At 46.3% G+C, this 27030-nt stretch overlaps 1 protein-coding gene across 2 annotated transcripts in view; it reads right to left on the reverse strand.

Annotated features, from left to right (window-relative positions):
- LOC138748245 (BRD4-interacting chromatin-remodeling complex-associated protein-like) overlaps nt 1-25467 on the reverse strand; it is a 142235-nt gene extending 116768 nt beyond the window's left edge. Inside the window, exon 1 of one of the 2 annotated variants that reach the window (XM_069908078.1) lies at nt 25425-25467. The gene's annotated coding sequence lies outside the window, so the exon portion shown is untranslated. Of the gene's footprint in view, nt 1-21086; nt 21351-25424 lie in introns of those variants that run through there. The other variant, XM_069908079.1, reaches the window with a different exon arrangement.
- Nucleotides 25468-27030: the final 1563 nt, after the last annotated feature.

Below are 27030 nucleotides of genomic sequence, written 5' to 3' on the forward strand. Positions count from 1 at the left end.
ACAGGTTAGCAGAAACATGCCATCTGGTTGGAGAGTGCCCAGATGGAACATTTCGCTCATACCTTGATGAAGGGCTCAAGCCCGAAACAGTGGTTATGTATCTTTCTCTTTGCTACATAAAGTGCACTCTTTGACGTGCCGAGTTTCTCCAGCGCCGTGTTTTTTACTTCAACTTGATTTTTAATTACATTTTGCTATAACCAAGACCATGCCAGCTGAAAGTGAGGGTGGAAACAGGAACTATCAAAGGGGAAGGGAAGTTTGCAGGCCTGTGGGGAAAGTTGGCTGCTTGTGGGCAGGTAGTAAGCAGGGCTGGCCAACCTTTTAATTTTTAATCCAGATATACAGCACGGAAACAGGGCCGTGCCACCCAATTAACCTGTGGCTGCGGTACAGACTCGTAGGCCAAAATGGACCATTTCCGTGCTGTATATCCAAATTAAAAATCAACAGGTTGGCCACCCCTGCTCGAGGGACAGGTAAATGGGTCGAGTCAGATTGATAGCTTGGTTGGCATGGGCAAGTTGGACCAAAGGGCCTGCTTCCAGGCTGTGAAACTGACTCAGGAAAAATGGGTTAAGTTTTTATTTAGTTGACAGTGGTGACGTCCATCCGGAACTGTTAACCACAGCTGCACTAACCATGAGCAATGCTGCTCACTTTCAAACCATGGTTGGGCCAAGAAGCTGGTTTGGATGATCACATCACCCAAGTCAGAATGTTATAGCTTCTGGCGCCATACAACATTCGAGCACAGAAATGGGGCCTTCAGCCCTTCTAGTCTGTGCCAATCCATTTTTATGTCTAGTCCCGCTGACCTGCACCCAGCCCTGAGGCCTCCATACCCCTCCCATTCATGTACCTGTCCAAATTCTTCCACCATTGTGTTGTTCCCCTAATGATCCCCTTAAACTTTTTCTTTCATCTTTAACCCTTGTCCTTCCAAAATGCAACACCTCAGACTTGTCTGCCTTAAATTCCATCTGCCATTTTTCCAGCTGTTTCGGATCCCCCCCTCAAGCTCTGAAAGCCTTCCTCGCTGTCCACAATGCCTCCAATCTTAAGTGTCATCTGCAAACTTGTTGATCCGATTTACTGCATTATCATCCAGATGACAAACAACAATGGTCCCAGCATTGAACCCTGTGCCCACTAGTCACAGGCCTCTGATCGGAGAAGCAATCATCCACCACTACTCCCTGACTTCTCCCATCTAGACAATGTTGAATCCAGTTTACTATTTTGTTAGAAATACCAAGCATATGAAACTTCCTGACCAACCTCTCACGTGGGTCCTTGTCAAAGGCCAAGCAGACAACATCCACAGCCTTTCCATCATCAACTCTCCTGGTAACCTCCTCGAAAAGCTTCACAAGATTGGTTAAACATGACCTACCACTCAAAAGCCCATGTTGATTATCCCTAATCAAACACTTGTACATCCAATCTCTTCGAACACCTTCCAATAATTTACCTACTACTGACGTCAGCCACTCTACGGAGAGGCAGTCTGCTCCAGATGATGCATTAAACTCGTACAGCATCCCCCTCAAATGCTTTGAAGAGGAGAATTCTCCTAGCAATTTTGGGGCAATGAGCAAGCTATGAACTGCTGGAGGAACTCCACTGCTTGAGATTCCACCATATGCAGTTATTCCATACAGACGTTTACTGAGATTACTAGAACCGATCTAGTCACTGTTATTGTGGGAGTTTGCTGTGTGCAGTCCATCTGTCACCTCTGCTACTTATCAGATTCCTTTATTGTCATGTAATAAAACAGGTGTAATATTACACAAAGTAAAACACAAAAGTCTACAGACACCATGATTGAAATAAAAACACAATGCTGGAAGAAACTCAGCAAGACAGTGTTCGCGCGCCTGGCTACATTTTGTCCACACTTTGATGAAGGGCTCAAGCCCGAAGCGCTGGTAATGCATCTTTACCTTTCCTTTACAAAGTACACTGTTGAACCCAGCATTGTGTTTTACTAATATCACACAAAATTTGCTAGGCCCCTCTTGTCAGAGATAATGGTTATAGCTTCTGGCGCCATACAACAGCTGGCTTAAGTTGAAAAGAAAGGCAAATTTACCTTTTATGGAGACGACCTACATGGCGGGTCCTGCAGTGCCTTTACGCAGAGCCGAATTGGGAGCCAGCTTCCAGAGCTGAAGGAGGCAGGGCGAGTGGTGCAGTAGTGCCGCCTGCCACTGTGACCTCAAACGTAACGTGCCGAGAAGGGAAAGTGGCCCCCACTCGAAAATGGCGACTGAAGAGCAGGTTAGAGCACTAGTGGAAATCTGAGCAAGTGGTCATAGGACTCAGGCAGATCGCCTGTGCAACGTAATCGCCTCTATTAACTGTATGGGTTTTTTCAAAATTTGTGCTCCTGGGTCGCGGGCTGACAGCGTCATGGCAACATCAGCCCTCCCCTTTGGAGGCGCACTCAGAGCATTCCTTTTAAGGAGAAGGAGGAGCGACTTCACCTCCAAGACTACCCCCCTAGGCGGATGGAAGATGGGTTCGAAGAGATTGGATGTACAAGTGTTTGATTAGGGATAATCAACATGGGCTTTTGAGTGGTAGGTCATGTTTAACCAATCTTGTGAAGCTTTTCGAGGAGGTTACCAGGAGAGTTGATGATGGAAAGGCTGTGGATGTTGTCTGCTTGGCCTTTGACAAGGACCCACGTGAGCGATTAAAGACAGAGAATATCAGTCTTTACATTCGATTTTCTTCCACAGTTAAAGGGGCTACTAAGTGTCCAAGATTCACCTCCAGCATCCACAGCCACACAGATTCCAGTCCAAACCATCAGCAGTTGGAGCTCCAGATCCGAACCTCCGACATCAGCTCCCACTCGCATCCCGGTTCTGATACCAGGTACCTCATTCAGCCAGTCTTGAGCCAGCCTCCAGCAGTCCGCAGCCTGGGTGAGAGTCCTTTGGCTGCTGTTGCCCGTGTGCGTACCTCGCTGCGCCAACAACTCACCGCCCACGTGTTCTTCAGCCACAGAGCCCCTTTTCCAACATGAACCACATTTCAATGGAGTTCACTGGCGTTCGTGAAGCATTTTGTAATGTCCTGGGAAAGCGACTTCAGCAAAGCAAACGTCTCATCCACTAGATGAAGGTTAATCCAAAAAGCCTTTCTCACTTCCAAATCCAAACCAGCTTCAAACTGTCAGTGGTAAATTATCTCGAGGAGGACTGGGTGCCTGTCGCGAGCTGGGAGCTGGCAAGATCCTCCAAACTGGAGATTGCATTGCACTAGAGAGCAGGCAGGGAAAAACTGCTCCCTGCCAAATTCACGCCAAGCAACTGGAAGGCAGGCTGAAGGGGACAAAAGGAAGCGGAGCAAAACTTTGGGAGCCCCTTTAAAGGAGTGGCCCAGTCTGCCAATCAAAAGTCACAAGCCGTGTTCTAAAATGGCAGCTGACTCTTGCAGGAGTAGAGAGACTGGCTTCAAACATTTAGCTGCAGAATGGGTTTATAACGGTCAGGAATTTTCGAAAAAGGAGCAAAGCAAGTTGTCAGACCATGAAGTGATTAATCTTTAACACATTCCTCTCAGAAATCAAAGAATAGAAAGGATGGAGCACAAGGGATCTCTATTCAAACAGTTTGATTGAAGGAAAATAAAACCATGAGGTGTTGATGGTGAAATAAGGCCCGCATGGTTAGCCAAGCTGAGGAGCTGCAGGGTTACACTGTAGGCTTGAGCACTCAGATTTCCCCAAAAACTCCTCCTCCAGCACGGGTAGTGAGGGAATAATCTAATCTCAGCCTTTTGAGAAATGGAGAACTTGTTTTCCTTGGCACATTTTCTCGGAACATCGAAGCAACGGTGGAAATCAAGGAGAATGTGAGCAGATTGCACGCAGCCTCAGTTAGAGAACTCCCACCTTCCTACCAGGCCTGTGACCCGTGGAACCAGTTTCAGCCGTGAGCTGCTCATCGCCTAATCGCGGCAACAAGTCGCCAGCTCACTGGCTCTACACAAAGCCTGGACAGTAAAGGTGCATTCATCAGGATGCTCTTTATCGACCACAGGTAGGAATTTAACATCATCATCCCCTCAAAAATCGATTGGCAAGATCCATGACCTGGGACTCAATACCCCACTGTGTAATTGGTCATGGATTTCCTCTCCTCCAGACCACAGTCAGTGAAGATTTGCAAGAACATTTCCACAATCTCCATCAGTACTGGAGCAACACAGGCCTGGGTTCTTAGCCCTCTGCTCCACTCACTTTACACCAGCAACTGTGTGGCTTGGCACAATAGCAACACCGTATATAAATTCGCCAACGATACCACTCTAGTGGGCTGTATAAAAAAAAAGGGTGTACAGGAGGGAGATTGAAAACTTGGCCGAATGGTGCACCAACAACAACCTTGCACTCGATGTCAACAAAACTAAGGAGCTGATTGTTGACTTCAGGAAAGGAAAGCCAGAGGTGTACAATTCAGTGATCATTTATTTATTTTCCACAATTTTTTAAAATTGGTTGCTTGAGTTCCAGTTAACAGGGGTTTCACTGTATTTATTTTAGATTCTATTTTTAATGCACGAATGTGATTAATATGTGCTACGTGAGAAATATATTCCACGTGCAGGTATCATGTCTGGAGAAACAAAATTTCAACTGGTTACATGTGCATAATAAACGAACTGTAAGAGGGGTGATTACAGAGTGGGGTAGATTGCTATTCAGGGACCAACACAACGGATAGTAGCTGAAAGTTGCCACTGCATACAGGAAGCTCCCTCTCCAGGGTGGCTGAACCACCCCAATCCCCTGTCGAGGCAGCCACGTCCCCTCCTTCTGGCCTCTTCCTCCAACCAGCTCCCGAAGAAGCCCACTGGAGTCTGGCAGTGACGGAATGAGAGCGGTTCGGCAAACCCCACATGCGCTTTTGTTGCTGCATTAGTGTGCAAACAAACAGCAGTCTGACACACAAGGGGAACCTTCGTCACACAAGGGGTTTAAACAGTCAGACAAGACTCCAGATGAGTCTGAGCTGCAATGGGTCTCTCGGGACTCAGTGGTTTATATTAGAAGTGAGGGAAATAAAAAAAGAATTAAACTTCCCTGCAGCCTGTGCTCTCCCTAAAGGCATTGTGATGAGAACAAATTTCCTCCCCCCGTCGCCCTTCACACACATCGACGCCCCAGTGCTAATCCCTGCAATGCAGGGTGGAGAACAGACACCTGTAAACTAACCCGAGGAATTGTTTTGAAATAACTTTCAGCTGACCTGTACCCAGAGCAGGTCTTTGAGCAGAGTAAAAGCTGGAAAGGTACAGCACGCGCTCTGCAAATTGGGCCAGTTTCTGTTCTGCGGATCTCGGCCTGGCTTTCTCACCGTTCACTGAGCTCACAGCTAGACTGGGACCTTGATGGCAGGCACACTCTTTGCTCATCTTCCTCAACCCAGGAATGAGAATTAAACAGAGGTCCAAACCAGCCATTTGCGACCTTCTTTTGGCTAATGGGCTCCCTCAGCTCAAATTTTAATGAGCTCCCTTCCCTGTAAAGCAGTCAATTCTTTAAATTTAGGTTACAGCACGGCAAGAGGCCCTTCTGCCTCATGGTGCCCAATTATACCCAATTTACATGTTTTGAAGGGTGGGAGGAAACCAGAGAACCTGGAGGAAACCCACACAGACATGAAGAGTACATTCAAACTCCTTCATACAGCGCTGGGTCGCTGACGCTGCATCAGTCCTAACCGTGTCACCTTTATTTATTGCACCGCCTTTTGGTTTTCTTCCCACTCCTCTCCTTCTGACTACACACAAAAAAACAAAATGACACATCACCTGAGGTGATATGAAAACAAGATTTTTACTTAAATGTCCTGTGGCCCTTGGTTGGGAATGGCTGGACTAAATATCCCCTTTAACAAGTGTTGAGGCTCTGATGGTTAGAGCACTGGCCTTGTAAACCAGGGGTCGCAAGTTCGTTCCTCGCTGGGGTCTCATTTCTGTGAGGGGCTCTGGACAAAGTGACAACTTTATGGTAGACAAAGTTAAAGAATTTCATACGTTACATTCTAAATTACATATTATGTGACAATAACAGAACCTTTAATAACCTTTAGAGGAATTTTCTGAACTCCACTCCCGAAGTTTGAGCTGTAATTTTATACTCTGATCCTGGTCCCATGCTCGCAGAAGTTCTTAATCAGTAAAGGGAGAGAGAAAGAGAGCTGAGGGAGAGGCAACGGGGGAGGGGGGGGGGGTAGGGGGGGTAGATGAAGGGAGGGGCGGGGTTTAAACAGAAACGGAGAAGTCAATGTTAATGCTATCCGATTAAAAGACGGAAGACGAGGTGTTGTTCCTCCAATTTGCGGGGGAGGTCTCAGTCTGGCCATGCACAAGCCCTTGGACAGACAGGTCAGCAGGGGTAGAGAATTGAAATGGGCGGCCACTGAGAGATCCACACTATCGATCTCCCAGCCTGTGCCCAATCTCTTGGATGTAAAAAGGAGACCACAACGGGAGCACCGGATGCAGTGGACGACCTCCTGCAGATTCACAAGTGAAACGCTGCTTCACTTGGAAGGACTGTTTGGGGCCCCGAATGGTGGCAAGGGAGGAGGCGTGGGCGCAAGTGGAGCATCTCCTGCGGTCACAGGGGTTGGGGCCAAGGCGACTATTGGTGGCGAGTGGGGAGTGGAAGGTTCTTACAGGTTTCTGGCACGGGGTTTTACAGAATCTTCAAAAGCCTCCACCATCCCTTGCACTATGCTCCATGCTCTCTGGGTCAGGAGGAAACTTCCAACACGGGAACATGGCTAGCAAAGAAACCCTGCTCCCATGACAGTCAGGTCTGCCTCACAGGGAAACCTGATCAAGATGAGAGACAATCTGCTGCTGGCCCCACTAAACACCTTCCATGAATGTACCACACCTTCATCTCCTGCTCTAATGCCTCATTCCTACCACCTGAACTGGGTGTTTACATTACATAATCCAGACGTCAGCATCAATGACTGTGCTCAGCACAAGTTCAGAGACCATCTTGACAACTGGGGATTTAAACTCTTTACTTAATAAACCACAGTGACCACAAAATGAGCAGATTGTTTCAAAGGCCTGCTCCCGTCTTACCAGCCCATGACCCCACATTGATTGCTACACACTGAGGACATGGAGGGATGAAATGTTTCAAGCAACATCCACAGAGAAGAAATGGGCCAGTCATCATTTTGGGCCAGGGTTCTTTCTCAAGACCAAGCTGGGAAGTGGAGATAACAAACATAAAAAAGTGGTGGGGGAACCATTCGGTGTCCCAAACAGTCCTTCCAAGGTGGAGGAAGTGGGGGAGCAGTGGTGGAGAAAGTGAAAGGCAGTGGTGGAATAGACAAATGGGAACAGATGAAGGTCAGATGGAAACTGTGGAAATGCTCAGGAGTGGAACACTCAATGTTCATACCGTCAGGCTGTAGGCAGCCCAGACAGAGTGTGATCCGCTGTTCCCACGGTAATACCGATGCTCAACAGTCCAGCAAACCAGGCAAGAAGCTCCGTTCAAGAAATTAACAGTGGATAATCAACGCCAACCTTTGCAGTAACATCCATTTTGCAGGGGTGGACATAGGTGCACATCAAGGATGTGTGCTTAGCCCACCCTTCACCCACGACTGTGTGCCGGGCACAATTCAAAAGCTGTCTACAAGTCAACGACACCATGGTGGTCGGTAGAATCACAGATGGCAATAGGAAGCGTACAAGAGGGAGACAGATCAGCTTTTTGAGTGGTGTCACAACAATCCCCTTGCACTCAACGTTAGCAAAACCAAGGAGTTGTTCATGGGCTTCAGGAAAGGGAGGTCAGGAGGACATGAACCAGTCCTCATTGAGGGGTCAGCAGAGGAAAGGGTTAAAAGCTTTTTGGCTGTTATCATCTCTGATGATCCGTCCTGGATCCTCCGTGTTGATGCAATCAGAGAAGAAGCCCCATCAGCAGTTACATGTCATGAGGAGTTTGAGAAGATTTGGAACGTCACCAAAGATTCTTGTAAGTATCACCATTGTACTGTGAAGAGCATTCTGACTGGGTGCATCACTGGTACGGAGGTGCCAAAGCACAGGACAAGGAAAAAAAAAAATCCAGAGAGTTGTGAACTCGGCCCTTGCCATTTCGGGCACCAGTCTTCACTCCATCATGGGCATCGACAAGAGGCGGAATCTTAAGAAAGCAGCCTCTATCCTCAATGACCCCCACAACCCAGGCCCAGGAAAAAAGGTACAGGAGCCTGAAGACGAGCCCTCAGCTGCACGAGGACGGCTTCTTCCCCTCCACCATCAGACAATGAACCACAGATGTTACCTCACTTTCTCTGATTTTTGCACCAATTTATATTTAGATGTTATTTCATAGTAAATATGTGCCCTGAGATGCTGCCACAAAACAACGAATTTTGTGGCATGCTCAAGACAGTCAATTCTGATTAGATTTTTAAAAACCTGCAACTCTTGGTGCACCTCTCAGAAACAAAAATCACGGGATGGACATTGGAGAGAGGACTGGCATTTATTGCTTGTCCCTAACTTCCCTCAAGGAGGTGGCAGTGAACCGCTGCAGTCCTCCTGTCAACGAGGAAATTTACATGGGGGGTGGGGGAAGACCTGAGGGGGTGGTGCATCTGAAGCCCTTTGCCCTACCCAGACACGTGAGTTGCAGGGCATGCAGCTGCTGTGCACCGTGTCGAGGGAAGATCCCGCCCCACCCGACTGCTTCCAAGGCAAGCAGCTACAGCAGTCCAGATGCCACGGAAGAAACCTCATCCACTGCTTTGCCCTCTGCCCCTGCCACACGCACACATGACAGCAAGCTCATTGTCAACGAGCACTGAGCACTACAAAGGGCTCATGGATAATCACAAGTGCTTGCTTCCTTGCTCTTAACCCACTGGGGGAAGTGGGCAACATGGAAAAGGGAGGAGAAGGGGCTCAAACCACAGGCTCTTCTGGTTGTGGAGACTTGTGAAGCATCCAGTCTATAACAATAGCCCTCAGTTCAACTCTTGGTGGGAAAAAAAACTCTCTTCTGTTTAATACTTTCAAGGATCCAGCCACCACAACCCTCCAGGGCAGAAACCTCCAGAGATTTACTGCACAGTACAGGAATAAATTTAAATGGACCTCAGTATCTTTTTTTAAAAAAAACATTCAAACTTTATTCAAACTAGAACATTACAACAAAACACAGAACTACAACTAAACCATCATAAACATGTGGCAACAAAATTACAAGAGGCAGTAATTACAACCACCTTTCTATTACACATCATCGACCGTCCAGCTTGGCGCAGCAAGATCATCACAGGAGCCCGCGCAGCTGAAGTCAGGCGCATCACCGAGGTGCAACGAAAGCGCGCTGTGCGCAAGGCCCGAACAGCATCCCCTGCCATGGCAGCATCCACCCACTTGTGTCCCACATGTGGGCAAGCCTTCAGGGCCCAGATTGGCCTCACCAGTCACTTTTGGACCCATAGCCACCAATCTCCCATTTGATTTTGAAGCCATGGTCATCTTCGACTACGAAGGATGAACTACAACAACAATTACACGTTAAATTAAAACGTCATCAACCACACGTGATCCTGAGGAGGCAACACCCAAAGGAGAAGGAATATTCATATTATTCGAGTAAACATAAAACATACTCAAAGATTGATCTGTTCCTGTTGTCAGCTCATATCCAAGGGAGAGTTAGGAAAACGGAATATAAAGCTAGATTGTTATTTGATCATTCACCCCTGTTATTAGCAATAGAACTGGAGGACATCCCACCAAGAACATATAGATGGAGGTTAAACTCCATGCTACTTAAAAGACAGGAATTTAGAGAATTTATTGAGCGCCAAATTAAAATGTACTTTGAAATAAATACGGAATCAGTGAAAGACAAATTTATATTATGGGACGCAATGAAAGCCTTCTTTAGAGGGCAGATAATAAGTTATGTATCCAAGATAAAGAAGGACTACAATCAGGAAAGAGAACAGCTGGAAAGGGAGATAGTAAGTACAGAAAAGGAACTAGTAACAAGGGATGATATAATAAAAAGAGAATTGGAAGACAAAAAAATAAAATACGAAACATTACAAACATACAAGGTGGAGAAGAACATAATGAAAATAAAGCAGAAGTATTACGAGCTAGGAGAAAAAACGCACAAAACACACGAGGCTGGCAGCTTAAAACAGAACAAGCTAAAAGAACTGTAATGGCATCAAGGAAAAAGGACAAACGAATTACATATAACCCAACAGAGATTAATGAAAACTTTAAGGAATTCTACAAACAATTATACCAAACTGAGGACGAAGGGAAAGAAGAGCCTTTAGCTAAAATTGAACTACCAAAATTGCAAGAAGAGGAGCAAAACAAATTGATAAAAACATTTGAAATATTAAAAAAGCTACCGAACAATATAATGCCTGGAGAGGACAGACACCCAATAGAATTCTATAAAACATTTAAAGACTTATTAATTCCTCCTCTCCTGGAAGTAAGGAACCAGATTGAAGAAACATAAAACTTGCCAGATTCATGTAAAACAACAATAATTACAGTAATACCAAAGACGGGGAAAGATCCACTAACACCAGCATCAAATAGACCAATATCTCTACTTAACACAGATTATAAGATAATAGCAAAACTATTAGCAAACAGATTGGCTGACTGTGTATCAAAATTAGTAAAACTAGATCAAACTGGATTTATTAAGAAAAGACAAACAACGGACAATGTCTGGAAATTCATTAACTTAATCCATGCAGTACAAGGAAATAAGATACCAACAGTGGCTGTTGCTTTAGATACAGAGAAAGCCTTTGACAGAGTAGAATGGAATTATTTATTCAAAGTATTACAGAAATTCAACCTACCAGAGAAATATATTAATTGGATTAAAGCATTATATAAGGGACCTTTGGCAAAGGTGACAGTAAATGGATATATATCAAATCAATTTAAATTAAGCAGGTCAACTAGGGAGGGATGTCCACTATCTCCCTCACTGTTCGCTTTAGCCATAGAACCATTGGCAGAACTGATAAGAACAGAAGATAAAATAAAAGGGATAAAAATAAAGGAGAAGGAATATAAAATCAGTTTATTTTCAGATGACATCATAGTATATTAACAGAACCAGAAATATCAATAAAAGAATTAATAAGAAATTGAAGGAATATGGAGAAGTAGCGGGGTACAAGATCAACGCAAATAAAAGTGAAGCAATGCCAATGAATAATGCGGATTTCACAAAGTTTAAAAAAGAATCACCATTTAAATAGCAAACACAAGCAATCCGATACCTAGGTATTAGATTAGATAATAATCTAGGCCATCTATACAAATTAAATTATCAGCCATTAATGAAGAAATTACAGGATGACAGAACATTGGAAAGAATTACCATTAACATGGATAGGAAGGGTAAATTGCATTAAAATGAATATCTTCCCAAGGATACAATACCTATTCCAATCGTTACCAATTCCCTTTAACAGAGAAATTCTACAATGAACTGAAGAGAATAATAAGGAAATTCTTATGGAAAGGGGGGGAAACCGAGGATAGTGCTAGATAAATTAACAGAATGGTACAAACAAGGTTGTTTGCAGCTACCAAACTTTTAAAATTATTATTGAGCAGCACAATTAAGATACCTATCAGATTTTTATCAAACAAGGGAAAAACCAGATTGGACCAAGATAAAATAGGGAGAAGGTACCAGAACATATACTTTATAAGTGGGATGAAAAACTGGTGCAATGTAAAAGTTCACCAATACTGCACCATTTACTCAACATATGGAAGAAGATTCATGTAGAAAGGAATAAAACAAATTACCAACTACCAAAGTTATTATTGACGCAAAATCAACTAATCCCTTTCACAATAGATAACCTTTCCTTTAGAGAATGGGAGAGAAAAGGAATTAAAAGAATAGAAAATTATTTTTTGGGAAATAATTTATTATCATTTGAACAAATGAAGGACAAATATGGAATAACTCATGGTTTGCATACCACCAACTGAAAACCTACTTGAAGGACAAATTGGGAAGCAGGCTGAGATTACAAGAAGAAAGCAGCTTTGAATATGTGATTACAGAAACAATGATAATGAAAAGATTTATAACAAACATGTACATCAAACTGCAAGAGAAAAAAAATGATGAAATAAATAAAAGTGGGAAAAAGATCCAAACATAAAGATAAAAAATGAAAAATGGGAAAGTTATGCTCTGGAACTATGAGAAATATAATAAATACAAGGTTACTCATGATACAATATAATTGGTTACACAGGCTATATATCACGCCCCAAAAGTTAAATAAATGGGATCCAACAATATCAGACAGATGTTTTCGCTCTAAGAAGGAAACGGGAACAACAGAACATGCAATCTGGGCATGTGAGAAAGTGGAAAAGTTTTGGGAAGATCTAAATCAGGTATTAAATAAAATCACATAAAACAGCATATCAAAAAATCCAGAGATCTTTCTTCTAAGTAATATAAGAAGTAAAGAACTTGGACTCGATTTGGATGGAGCACAAAAAAGATTTATTGTGATAGCCTTAGCTGTAGCAAAAAAATGTATAATGTCAACTTGGAAATCAGAAGAGAGCCTGAGAGTACAACAATGGTACATGGAAATGACTAAATGTATTCCACTGGAAAAAATAACATATAATTTAAAAAATAAAGTCACATTATTTGAACAAATTTGGGAACCGTACATGGAACATAACAGAGAGGGCTTACCGCAGACCTCCACCCCCTAAAATTATAGAATGAAAAGAAGATGAAATGACCTGATCCAGTGTGCAAAAGTAGATGACACAATTTTCTTGTTTATTTTCATTGTGTGGTGACATTGTTTAATGGGTTTATTGTATTGTATATCTTGAATGTTTAATGGGTTTGGAGGGGGGTGGGGAAGGAGGGAGGGAGGGAAGAAAAAAGGGGAGAAAATGCCACTGTGTATATTCGAGGGAAAATGCTTGTGTGTATTTTGATTAATATGGTTCATAGCGTGAAAAATAAAAAATTTTTTTAAAAACTATATATTAAAAAAAACCACACGTGATCCTCTGGGGTCCCACCGTCCCGTCCCCCCCGGAACTCAGCCACCATGAGCTCATCTTGGAACAATGTGTCCTCATTTGATGTGTAATACACAATCAGGCAGGAGAAATTCAGCAGGTCACATAGCATCCCTAGAAAGTTTAAGGCCTGAGGCCTTAGTCAGAAATGTGGAGAGAGAAAAAAAACAGGCAGACACCCGAATAATAATGCAAAGCTCGGCTCTCTCAGTTGTGAGAATATCTCGTCCGTCACCACCCCCCCGAGATCATGTGCTTCGATTTGCCCTTCTCATATTGGCTAACCGGTAAATTGCCGGTTCAACAAACCGGTGCAAAATAGCTTTTTTTGCGAACCAATGTTAACTGGTTTTCTGCATCCTTTCACCCTCACCACCTGGCATCCCAGAGCAAAGGGACGCCTCTCTTCTAGCAGCGACATCCTGCATACCCCCCCTGTCCCTTTTACACTGGGCAACCCGGTATGCCGATTCAAAACAAATTGGTGATGATACATCCTCCCTCAGCGGCTCATCCCCAGGACGATCTGACATCTGCGTGCACACCGGCATGTTAACCGGTAGATTGGCGGTATATTACTGGGTTAAAGTGCCAGCGTGAATGGGGCTTACAAGACCACCCCTCATTCTTTTAGGGAAAGGACTCTGTCCACTGAACTGTTCTCACTACAGCTGTCCATTTTCATCCCTTGCATCCAACTCTGGAAGACAAAATTAAGCAGTTTTCATCTTTCTTCTCTGCCACAGACTAGACTTACCCCTCCCCAACCACCACCTCCTTCTGAACTCCGATTACTCTTGAATTATCACTCTGCCACGGGTGTCCATGCCCTCAGCTGCTTGGGTCCCAAGGTCTGGAATTTCCACCATTCCGAGGCTGGGAGGTGACCATGTGGATTTAAATTTAGACATACAGCATTATAGCAGGTCCTTCAGCCCACGTGCCCTTGCCACCCAATTAAACCCGATACATTTTGCACGGTGGGAGGAAACCCACGCAGACACGGGGAAAACGTACAAACCCCTTACAGACAGCGCTGGATTCTAATCCCGGTCACTGGCGCTGAAACAACGGGGGTTCTTTATTTTTAAATTTGTATGTACAGCACAGCAACAGGCCCTTTTGGCCTACGAGCCTGTGCGGCCAATTACACCCAATTGACCTCCACGTTTAGAACGGTGGGAGGAAACCAGAGCCCCCAGAAGAAACCCAAGCAGACATGGGGAGAACGTACAAACTCCTTACTGACAACACAGGATTCAAACTCCAGTCACTGGCGCTGTAACAGCATGGCGCTAACCACTAAGCAAACCGTGACAATTAGGTAGATAACCAGTTCCCCCATGGTAGGGGGTGTCGAAAACAAGAGGTTTAAGCTGAGAGGGATGTGAGGGATACATTTTTAAACAGAGAGTAGTTCGTGGCTGGAGTGAGCGAGTTGCCAGAAGTGGCGTTGGAGGCAGGAACCATAACAGCACTGTGGCATCCGGAGAGGTACTTGAATGAGCATCCCGAGTAAAATCTTGAGGCACACTGCAGCCCGGTCTACAGAGCAAAGCCCCTCACACACTGCGCGCGGACACACACACAGACATAAACGACAAGGTCACAGGTGTTGGCTCTTCTTTTAGAGTTGCAACTTAATCATGGCGAACATATTGCTGCCACATGTCAGACCACCAAGAGACACAATCCCACACTGCAAGGACCGACTGTCCAACCATTCCCTTTCCACCTGACCCATTGTGTCCAGCGGTCAGTGGACTGCACCAGTGAAGATGCCCCCTGCCTGTCCACCACGAGGTACCAAGACAATGCAGACAGACAGAACCTTCTCAGGGAGTATAATACTGCACTTCAGGACATCTTCCCCCTCTCAGTCCTGGGCTTTATTTATAATTACAGAGGATATCAAACCGTAAAAGAAAAGTTAATAAAAACACTAAAGTTGGGGAAACTCGGCAGGTCAAACAGTAAATTTTGTAGAGCAACGGTAAAGATGTATAACCAATGTTTCGGGCTTGAGCCCTTCATCAAGGCATGAGCAAAATGTAGGTAGGTGCCTGAAGAAAATGGTGGTGGGCTTGGCGAGGGGCAGGAGGTAATAGATGGATAAGGGAGGGAGGGCACAGCAGCAAATGGCCAGGGGGGGGGGTGGTTCTGTGAATGGAGAGGGAAGGGGGGGGGGGAGAGAGCTGGAGGAGAGGAGACAGAGGGAATGGGGAAGGGAGAACAGGGAGTGGGCAAGAAGAAAGCGGAGAGGTCGATGTTGATGCCATCCTGTTGGAGAGGGCCCAGACGGAAAATTAGGTGTCGCTCCTCCACTTTGTGGGTGACCTTAGTTTGACATGATGCCACGGATGGACATGTCAGCAGACAGAGCAAAAGTGCTCAGAGAAGTGATCTCCCAGTCAGTGTCCACTCTCTCTGATGTAGAGGACATGACAGGAGCACTGGATCCAATAGATGACTCTCACAAATTCACAAGCCAAGTGTCGCTTCACTTGGAAGGACTGTTGGGGTCCCCAAATGGTGGCGAGAGAGGAGGCGTGGAGGCAAATGTGGCGCTTTCTGCTGCTGCAGGGGAAGGTGCCAATGCCTGAGCAGATGAGGAAGTCCACTGTACAAGAGGTGTTGCGGAGTGAATGCACTCTGCCATACTGCTTGGATACTAGTCTGCTGGGGCCATCGCAGCCTCAAACTCGAACCTCCAAGCAGACATAATGCAGTAAGAGATTCTAGGACAAGAGGGCATAATCTCAGGATAAAAGGGTGCCAATTTCAAAGAGATGTGTAAAAATGTCTTTAGTCAGAGGATCCCAAGTCCATGGAACTTGTTGCCACAGACGGCTGTGGAAGTGAGGTCATTGGCCGCACATAAGACAGAGATAGATAGGTATTTGATTAGCCAGGGCATCAAGGGTTACAGAGGAAAGGCTGGGAGTGAGGCGGAGAGAATGGATGGAATGGTGGAACAGACTCGATGGGCCAACAGGCCTACATCTGCTCATAGATCTTGCGATCTCCAAATACCCACAACAAGCAAATTGACCAGCGCCTGCTCCTTGAATGTATCAAATCACTCTGCCACTGATCGACAACGCTGGACCGTGGACACAGCAGCTGTGACACAAGGAGGAGCACCACAACATGAGCTGACCTGCCAACACACAGCCTCCGATCAAGAACTAATATTTCAAAAGTACCGCCACTGGTCGTTGTAAGAGTCTGGGTTCTGTGCAGGCAGACCCAACATCCACATCACAGTCACGTACTCACCTGCCCAGAGAACAACTCTGATAACCCAGCACTGCTTTGCAAACCATCCCCTTCAATGGAGCAAGGGAGAGAATCATGACAGACACTTGGAAAAGAAAGCTACCGGATGTACTCATGTAATCATCGAATTTTGTGGACCAATATTTTGGGTCAAATTTGGAGAGGGAGATCTACATTTATACAGGTCACACTTTTCAGCTCGGCAAGTACCTGCGTTGATCACGGGGTCAGGAGCTCAGATGCCAGGACCTGGTGGTATGTCCATGGTTGGGGCCGGGAGCTCAGATGCCAGGTATGTCCACAGTCGGGGCCTGAGGAACATGGTTGGGCGGGTGGCTCAACATCCCTCTCTGTAACTGGACCTCCTATCACAAAGATCACGGTCTGTCCAGGATGATGTCCACGCTGAGCACCTCAGGGCCGTGCGCTCAGCCCGCTCCCGTTCACGCTATTGACCCACGACTGCATCATCCAACAGATGACACAAGAGTCTTTCACCTCATCAGCAACTACAGAAAGGAGGTGGAAAATCTCGTGATACGGTAGGAGAGTAACATCCAGAATGTGGAAAAGAAAGATAAAGGAGATGATTGTAGACTTCAGAAGGAGCAGGAATGACCACCCTCTACTACACATCAACAACTCTGTAATGGAGATTGGAGGGCATGATGTTCCTTGGAGTTCATTTAACTAGTGACCAATTGTAGACACTCAACATCTTGTCAGGAAGGCGTAACAGCAACGGCGCTTCCTGAGAAGACTGAAGGGGGCAAGGCTACCGACCACCATCATGTTAACCTTCTACAGGAGCCCCATCGAGAGCATCCTGGCCGGCTGCATCACAGTGTGGGTATGGTTCCTGCAGAGAAATGGATCAGAGGACAATCTACAGGATCACGAGTGACAGAGAGAATCACTGGAGTCTCCCTCCCCCCTCCCCTCCCCAGGCGATGTGATCTACTGGGATCATGGTCTGAAGAAGGTGCACAAAATCATGGAGGACCCCTTCCACCTTGCACACAGGATCTTTCAGCTGCTCCCGTTGGGGAAGAGATCCAGGAGGATCAGAGCCAGCACCGCCAGGCTGAGGTGCAGTTTCTTCCCAAGGGCAGTGAGAATGCTGAATGACCAAAGGAACTGCTCAATTTCACCATCTGAGACCTCATTCATGAAACAATATTAATTTGTATATATGAATACTAGTCCTGCATATGTTGCATGTCTGTATGCGTTTTATGTCTGGTGGTGTGTCTGCGAATTTTGCACTGAGGACCAGAGAATACTGTTTCATGTTCTTTTACAATCAGATGATAATAAACTCGACTTCCACCAATCCTGCCTTCCAAAACTCAACTTCAAGGTGTAGAAAAAGGTTTTCTCCCCACCCCCCCCCCCACCCCCCACCATGTCATTTTCCAGTCTTCTGAATTCACTGGTACTTGACCCGTCAGTGGGAATCATTCTCCCACCCATCCGTTAAATTCAGCAGGTTCAAATGGCCTACTCCTGGTCCTTTATTCCATGAAAATCAAAGGTAACCCCCATCCCTCAGCTTCAGGATTGTAAACTCCTCCAGCAGACCCCCTTCGCTTCTCCAGTAAACCGACAACCCTCACCCTGATAATAATTTTGCATCCCCTCCAAGAAGCCTTCACGTAGAACATAGAGAGCAGAAACAGGCCCTTCCAGTCTGTGTCAAACTATTATTTTGCTTAGTCCTACTGACCTACACCCAGTCCACAGCCCTCCATTCCCCTCCTAATCTCGCACCTGTCCTAAAGTCTGGTGCCCAGAACAGGGCAATATTTCAACTGTGGCTTCATTTCTGTTTTGTCAAGGTACAAAGTGCCTTCCTTGCTCCTGCAATACACTATATACCTCCACTTTTAAGTTCAGAGTTTTGAAAGTTATTTCAACCACTTTCTCAACCTGTGTCACCATTTCCAAAGAACTATGCCATACTCCTCAGTATTCCTATTGTTGTACCCAATGGAACAGTTTACTTCCTCCTAATTGTTCCTACTTAATCTGACATTTCTCAGCATTGACCTTCATAAGAACTAGGAGCAGGAGTCGGCCACCCGGCCCATCAAGCCTGCTCCACCATTCAATGGGATCATGGCTGATTTGACGATGGACTTATCTCCACCTACCTGACATTCCCCAAATTCCTTAATTTCCACGACTCTGAAAATCTATCCAACCTTGCCTTATATTTACTGAGGTTGCTTCCACTGCTTCAATGGGCGGCGAATTCCAGATTCACCCCCCTCTGGGTAAAGCAGTTCCTCTTCATCTCTGTCCTAAATCTCCTACCCTGAATCTTGAGGCTATGTCCCCTGGTTCTCAACTACCCCACCAATGGAAACAACTTCCCTACCTCTATCTTATCTATGCCTTTAATAATTTTATATATTTTTGTCAGATCTCTCCTCATAAGCAAACCCCCCCCCCCCCCAAACTTTATCTCTGGAATCAACTTAGTGAACTTCCTCTGCAACAACTCCTCAAGCAAGGAGGCCAGAACTGCACGCAGTACTCCAGATGCGGCCTCACCAGAACCTCATCTGCCGCCCCACCCACCCCCGCCCCAACATTTTCTTGAATCTACTGCAAACCCATGCCTCCATTTTACGTCAACTGCAAAACAATGGTGCAGTCAAATTGGAAAAGGCTTATGACAGATGTCAGGTCATTAACACAAAAGAGAATGAACAGAGAACTCTAAGGGAATGCAGTAAAGAGAACAAGAGGCAAAGAGAGAACAAGAGAAAAGCTGGCAGCAAGTACAAAAGGGAATCTAAAAGTTTTGTTGACTGGTGAGGAGGAAAGGATTGATCGAAGTGTTCTCAAGCTCTATGACCACATACTCACCGAGACTTGATTCACTCTCGAGCTCTATGACCATGTACTCACCCAGACTCGTTTCCCCTACCCAGAAGATGTTCACCTTTGCTCTCTGAAGGGAGTTCTGTGGGATTTTCTCTCACTGGTCCCCATCTGTAACCCCTGCTTATCTTGAGCTCCACGACTGTGTACTCACCCAGACTCAATTTCACAGCCTCGGCCTTGATACATACCTGGACGAAGGGCTCAAGCCCAAAACATCGGTTATACATTTTTAACCTTTGCTACATAAAGGACACTGATTGACCTGCTGAGTTTCCCCAGCCTTTTTGTTTGGAGTGAGTTTGAGAATGAAACGAAAGGAAATCTCCTCAACGAGGGAGAGGCCACGGCTGCTTGCCGAGTGAAGATTTTTTTATCCCAGTCTTCACCAAGGAAGATGGGACTGCAGCTGGGCTAAAAATCAAAAGTAGGGAGGCTGGCTAGATGAGGTGAGGGAGGACAGAGGCCCTGACCATAGCATCTGAATATTCGGGGGTGGAGTCGGAAAAGTGCCCGTTCAAAAGAAAAGTATCCATTGGCTCGTCACTGTTACAACGTCAGCGACCGGGATTCGAATCCGGCACTGTCTGCAAGGAGCTTGTACATTCTCCTCTTGTCAGCGTGGGTTTCCTACCACTGTTCAAAAATGAACAGGGGATTCTACATCAATTGGGCTTGCCTGTTCCTGTGATGTATGCATGTCTAAAGGGCACAAGGATGAACTCATTGCTGCCGGGACCGTTGTGCTGTGGGACATGCAGGAGTCGAATCAGCAGGCTCCCAAGACAACAATGTCATAATGACCAGGTAGTCTGTGATGCAGCAAGGAGCGGACACATTAGGCAGAGAATCTGGAGCCAAACACAATCCGCTGGAGGAACTCAGCGGGCTGAGGCGCATCAGCGGGAGAATGGACAATGCTTCAGGCCAGAGCCCTTCACCGCGTCTCGAGCCGTGAGCAAGACACAGAAAACAATACACAAATGAGCGCCGCCATCATGTCAACCTTCTACAGGACCTCTAACGAGAGCGTCTGCATCAGTTACTGCAGAGATGTGCATCGGCGGTCAATCCACAGGACTATAAGAGTGGCAGAAAGAATCACTGGGGTCTCCCCCTCCCCCCACCACAAACCAGCAGCGCGATCTACCGGGATCACTGTCCGAAGAAGGCGCGCAAAATCACTGAGGACTCCTTCCACCCCGCACAGCATCTTTCAGCTGCTCCCATCGGGGAAGAGATACAGGAGGATCGGAGCCAGCGCCACCAGGCTGAGGAGCAGCTTCTTCCCTGCGGGCAGCGAGAACGTTGAACGATGGAATAAACTCCTCACACTGACCATCCAAGACCATCACAATCATGAAATAATATTTGTGTAGATAAAATACTTGTCCTGCATATGTATTGTGTGTTATGTCTGGTTGTGTGTCTGTGTGTTTTGCACCGTGGAATGGAGAGCAGTATTTCGTCGGGTTTTACAATCAGGTGACGATAAACCTGATTTGAAATTGGATGAGTAACACCTAATATTCTGTCTGGGCACTGTCCAGCCAAATGGCATTAACACCGACTTTTCTGCTAGCCCACTCCCCACTCTTCCTCGTCCCTGTCTCCTCTCCTCCAGCTCTCCACCCCCTTCCCTCTCCATTCTCAGAGCCACCCTCCCTCCCTCATTCACCCATTGCCTCCTGCCTGTGGGCCAGTGCTCCTCCCTATCATTTTGGTCATACCTTGATAAAGGACTCAGGCCCGAATCGTTGGCTAATTAATTTTACCTTTGCTATATAAAGGACGCTGTTTGATCTGCTGAGTCTCTCCAGCGTCGTGTTTTGACTTCAACCACCGCATCTGCAGACTTTCGCCTTTACTCCACTAATGACAAGGCGCTGGATTCATTCTGTACACATTTCTTTCTTCACTGCTACCCGTAATTAGCGATTCTGCCTGGCTCGCAGGAAACTGAATCTCAGGGTTGTAGGTGATGTCACGTACGTACTCTGACAATAAATCGGAGCTTTGAATAGCTCATGTCTGTATGACAGAGATCTCAGTTTAAAAGCACATTGTAAAGACAATGGAGCACTCCTTCAGTTCTGACACTGGGGCTGTCAACCTCGACTCTGCTCAAGGACACCCAATGAAACTTGTAACAGAACATTCTGACTCAGAGGCAGAACTGCTGTCCACCATACAATGCAGTAAAGCAAAATGTTACCAGTTAGCAAATTGGAACAGCGAGTTCCGAATGAGCCTTCCCAAGTATCCAATACAGCCTTTGGCTTCAAATGGAGCACGTTTCATTTACCTGACAGAAAGGGACCATAGCCCCTTTCACACAGCGAACCGCTAAATTGGCGGTTCAGCGAACCGTTTTAAAATACCTCTGCAGCCATTTACACTAGACCATTGGTGACCAGATACAACAATTTCAGTGAAATCACGGTCACTCTTATGAAGCAGGCAATTTATGAACAGCAAATATGGAAGGGACTGGATAATTATTGGTCAGGACATCAGGAAGGATGGTCCTTGCAAGCATTACTTCAGCTAAGAAGCCTTTTCACCCAAAACACTAATGCCTGGCATTCCGTCAGTGATGCACTGGGACCATCGCTCCACCGCAGACACAGTATCGCTGGCTCTCCACTCAGCTCTGCATCACCTCGAAAACAGCAACTCATACATCTGACAGCTCTTCATCGACTACAGCTCAGCCTTCAATACCATTATTCCCTCAGTGCTGGTCAACAAGCTCCAATCCCTGGGCCTCTGCACACCCTCATCGGAAGGCCACAGTCCTCACGAATTGGAAACAACGTCTCCTCTTCTCTGACAATCAACACAGGCGTGCTTGTACACCCACGACTGTGTGGCCAGGCACAATTCAAATGCTATCTACAAATTTGCTGACAACACTGGGGTTGTCGGCAGAATCACAGATGGCAATGAGTACTGGAGAGAGCAATGTTCCCTCTAATTTTTAGTCAGTGTGCACCAAAATCTTATGTTGTGCAAACTTTTTTCCTGTGACCAAAGCACGTGCGCACTGAATGCAAATGTAAACTTAAAATTGTTTCAAGATCATTTTGGTCCAGCCAATCGCTCATAGCTAATAAAACTGTATTGACATGTTTTAAGTAATCCTACAAGAACGATTGCATCCTACAAAGTAACGTAATTTAGTTAAAATTTTAACCTTTTGTTCATGCATTAATTTCCTTATTACGCTGGTTGCAAAGCGTGTGCGCGCATAGCTTAGAGGGAACAGTGGGAGGGAGGTAAACCAGCCTGTTGAATGGTATCACAACAACCACCTTGCACTTACCATTAACAAATCCAAGGAGACGAGTGTGGACTTCAGGAGGAAGTCAGGGGAACACGACCCAGTCCTCATTGAGGGGGTCAGCAGTGGAGAGGATCAGGAACTTCAAATTCCTGGGTGTCAACATCTCCGAGGATCTGTCCTGGAGCCTCCACGTCGACGTAATCACAAAGAAGGCTCGCCAGCAGCTAAACTTTGTTTGAGGATATTCAGTATGTCGCCGAAGTCTCTCGAAAACGTCCACAGTATATACCATGGAGGGCATTCTGTCTGGTTGCATTCCTGACTGGTACGGTCAGGACAAGAAAAAAAGCTCCGGAGGGTTCATAACTCGGCCTGTGACGTCCTGAGCACCAGACTTCAATCCATCGAGGACATTTACAAAAGGTGATGTAGGCGGTGTCGTAAGAAAGCAGCCTCTATTGTCAAGGACCCCCCACTACCCAGGCCATGCCCTCTTCACTCTGCTATCCTCAGGAAAAAGGTCCAGGAGCCAGAAGATGAGCACAAGGACGGCTTTTTCCCCTCTGCCATCGTATTCCTGAATAATCAACGAACCACAGACTCTGCCTCACTTTGACTTTTTCTTGCACTATTTTTATTTATTTTGTAAGAAGGTTTATAATCAATGTTTGCCCTGTGATGCTGCCTCAAAATTATGAATTTTGTGACATGTTCATGACAATATATTCAGTCCAAGCCTCTGGACCTCCCAACTCAAGAGTGCAACCCAGCGAGCTCCCAGTAACAGCACACAGGCTATAACTTCTCTTTCACTGGGCAATAGGCTCCAGGAATACATGCCTGTCCTCTTGTACCTTACTCTGCACAGGAACTCTCAGATCAATCCAGCTGAACTTCCATGCAGCTGAATCACACCCATTTCCATTCCCGCTTCTCAATGACAAGACAGTTGCCCACCGGTTCCTGTTTTTAATTCCTGATTTCCAACCCCCAGGTACTTTTTCCAACACCTTATCTCTTCGTGAAGCCAACTGCTCAGCTTACCCGAAGGGAAAAATTGGACAAAGATCATATCTGCTTGATTGATTTGCTGAATGTAAAGCTTTTCCTCCTCCCCCCCTCACAAAAAAATGCACAAATTTTGAAAAGTGTTGAAGTCTGCAAAAGCTAAATTAATAAACAGCCAATGCCAGCGCCTACAAAGGGGATGATTAGGTCGGAGAGATAACATCTAACCTCAACTGTCTGTAAGGCATTGCGAGAGTGGTACGGAGGAGGAAGGATGCTGGAAGCAGTTAATTACAAGTTGGACAAAGTAGAAACAGGTTACTAAAATTCTAATTCCTGGTGCCAAACATTAGTGGCAGGGACTCAGATCAACAATCCTTCCACCCAGATATAAAGCAACAAACCGCCTTATCACCCCTAATGAAAGGGCAGTTCTTTGCTCCCGCCCCTTTTCTCTATTTATGCCACACAATTGTGAATCATATCATTGGACCTACATTTTTTGACATCATATTTACATCATTTATTTAAAATTAACTTGGCAAAAATCCCACATGTGAGGGGACAAGAGTACACATTCCAAACTAACCTTTGACCCGAGATAAGAAACAACCAAATCAATTGTGGAACAATGCTCAGGTCTGATATAAATGGTGAGATAAAAGATCAACACAACCAGGAAAGAAAAGGTGGGGGGTGCAGAAAGAAGGGAATAATTGGGAAAATATCCAGTCACAAGTATCAGCAAATCTACTATTCTCACAGACCAGCAAGTAAATATAAACCAGAGGTTAAAGACTCCTAAGAAAACTGATCCATCAATATAATTCAGCCGCCAACAATCCAAAGGCAAATTTGAATATCAATACAACCACGTCAAAAAAGGTGACAACCTCAGAAAGGTCAAGCAAAACCGTAGCATGGGCATCAGAACCCCTGGACGGAGAACGGGAGAACTCCCCATCGTTACTTTATGAAAAGTTAACAGTCATGTGAAACAACACAACTTGCAGAACATTCTGCGAAATACAAACTTTCCGAAAGTCAACGCGGGACAGAGTTAAGTTCTGCAGAGACTTCAGAGAAGATCGGAGAGAATGATAGAGCCCATGGTGCGTCAAAACAAAAATCGAAGCAGGAACAACTGCTGGACCACAAATCACTTCTCCACGCAGGCACCCTTGCGAGTTTATCTCCTTCACAAGAAGTCCAAAAGATTACAACGGTGAAAGCGGAGGCTGTTTCCCCCCCCCCCACCCCCTCAAAAAAAAGTGGGCCTCAAGATAGAGGAAGGGACATGAAGGAGAAGGAAAACTTTCACCGATTTGGAAAATAAGGTGGAGGGGAGAGCAAGGAGAGGAGGGAGGGGGGGGGAGGTGAAAGAACAGGACAAGGAGGGGAGTCAAGGTACAACCCTGAGGAGGGGAGGGGAGGGTTGATCAGCACAGGGAAATGGAACGCCGAGACATGTATCCATTCGCTGGGACTTCAAAGGGAAAAGAGATACATTGTAGCAGCTTGCAACATGACGTGCGACAGGAACACATGGGCCAGCACTCGGGTTATTGTCTGCACTGTGTTCCTTTTCATTAGATAAAAAGGGGGGGATAAGGTGGTTTGAGGGGAGGGAGGGGTGTTTTTTTTTAAAGATATAAAAAGGGATAAGGGGCATTTTTTTTCCATGGGGCTGTTGTTTTACCTCTCTCTCTCTCTCTCTCTCTGGAAGGGTGGGGAGGGGAGGGGGGGGGAGTGTGTGTGAGAGAGAGAAAATAAGGGAAAGACATTTAAGAGAAATTTGTAATACTCGAAAGGAACTCACCGTCATGAAGAGCGCCTGCCTAACGGGGTTTCCTCGCCATCACATCAGGGGCTAACATGACTGAAGGGGGAGGTCAGCAACAACAGCTGTTCCCGCACACTCCTGTCAAGAAATGCAATCCCAGTTTCAGCCCCTTCAGCCAGACCCCCCCCCCCCACTCTTGACACCCGCGGGGGAGGAAAAATATTGGACTCTCATTTTTTTTCCCCCACCCCACTAGCTGGGTGGGCTTTTCCTTCCCCTTTATTCTAAATTGTTATCTTCCACGAATTTGAAGGGGAAATCCGCGTTTAAATTATTCGGGCGTCGATTTCCCGGCTTCGAGCTTCGACGGGGCATTTTTCTTTTTCGCTTTTAATGGGTTTTTTTTTTTATTTTTCAAGGCACATCTCTCGGACACCTCCTTCACTGGGGTCCTTCGGGTGCCAAATCAATAGCCGATGAGCCAAGCCGGGGGCGGGAGCAAAGGGTGGGGATGCGCGTCTGATTGGCTGCGCGCTGGCCAATCATGGGCGAGGAGCCGGCTTGACGAACAGGCGGAGGGCCACCGCCCATTGGCCGGCTGCGGGCCGGTGGTCTCTCTTCCCGTTGGCCGGCCAGCTCCTGGCGACTTCGGATTGGTGGATTCGCTGATCTGGGCGGAGGGGGGGGGGGCGAGGAACGCTGCTCAATCCGATTGGTCAGATGGCGAGGGGTATGGTTATTTATTCCTCAGAGACCACGCTCACTGGCTGCAGTAAAGACCCCCAGAGATGCCGGAGGAACAGATAGGCGCCCTGAGTGAACCAGCACACACACTGTCACGAGTGTCAACAGCACATGGAAACACTGGAGGCACGTGGATCTCCCAGTGGCCACCCATTTCAATTCCCCATCCCATGCCAGGCACTGCCAGACTGAGACCACCCGCACACTGGAGCAACCACAGCCCATCTCCCTCCAACCCGTGGTGTTCACACCTTACAGCCCCCCCCCCCCCCCCCCCCCCCCAATAGCCTGAACACGCTTGAGATCGGAAGCTCAGGCCTGGTCAGTACTTGGAGGGGAGCCCGCCTTGCAATACCAGGGGCTGTAGGTTTCTTCAGGGGTGCTAAGCAAAGAGGCGACTCTCTGTCCGCCTTACGGTAGATAAAAGTTAAAGAATTTCATGTACGTTACATTCTATGGAACCTTTACGGCCCAGCCACATACATGGCAAGGTATTGATGTGGATTGAGAACTGGCTGGCAGATAGAAGACAGAGAGAGTTGGGATAAACAGCTCATTTTCTGAGTGGCAGACGGGATCTGTACTGGGACCCCAGCTGTTCACAATTTACATTAATGATCTAGATGAGGGGATTGGATGTAATATCTCCAAATTTGCAGACGACTCTAAGCTAGGAGGGGTTGTGTGCACTGAGGGGATCAGGAAGCTTCAGTGTGATTTGGATAAATTGGGGGACTGGGCAGATACATGGCAAATGCACTACAATGTGGATAAATGTGAGGTTATCCACTTTGGTAATACAAACCAGAGGGCAGACTACTATTTGAATGGCAATAGATTGGGAGATGGGGAAGTGCAGAGAGATCTAGGGGTTCTTGTGCACCAGTCACTGAAGGCG

This window comes from Narcine bancroftii, chromosome 13 (genome assembly GCF_036971445.1).
Source record: "Narcine bancroftii isolate sNarBan1 chromosome 13, sNarBan1.hap1, whole genome shotgun sequence".
NCBI lineage: Eukaryota > Metazoa > Chordata > Chondrichthyes > Torpediniformes > Narcinidae > Narcine > Narcine bancroftii.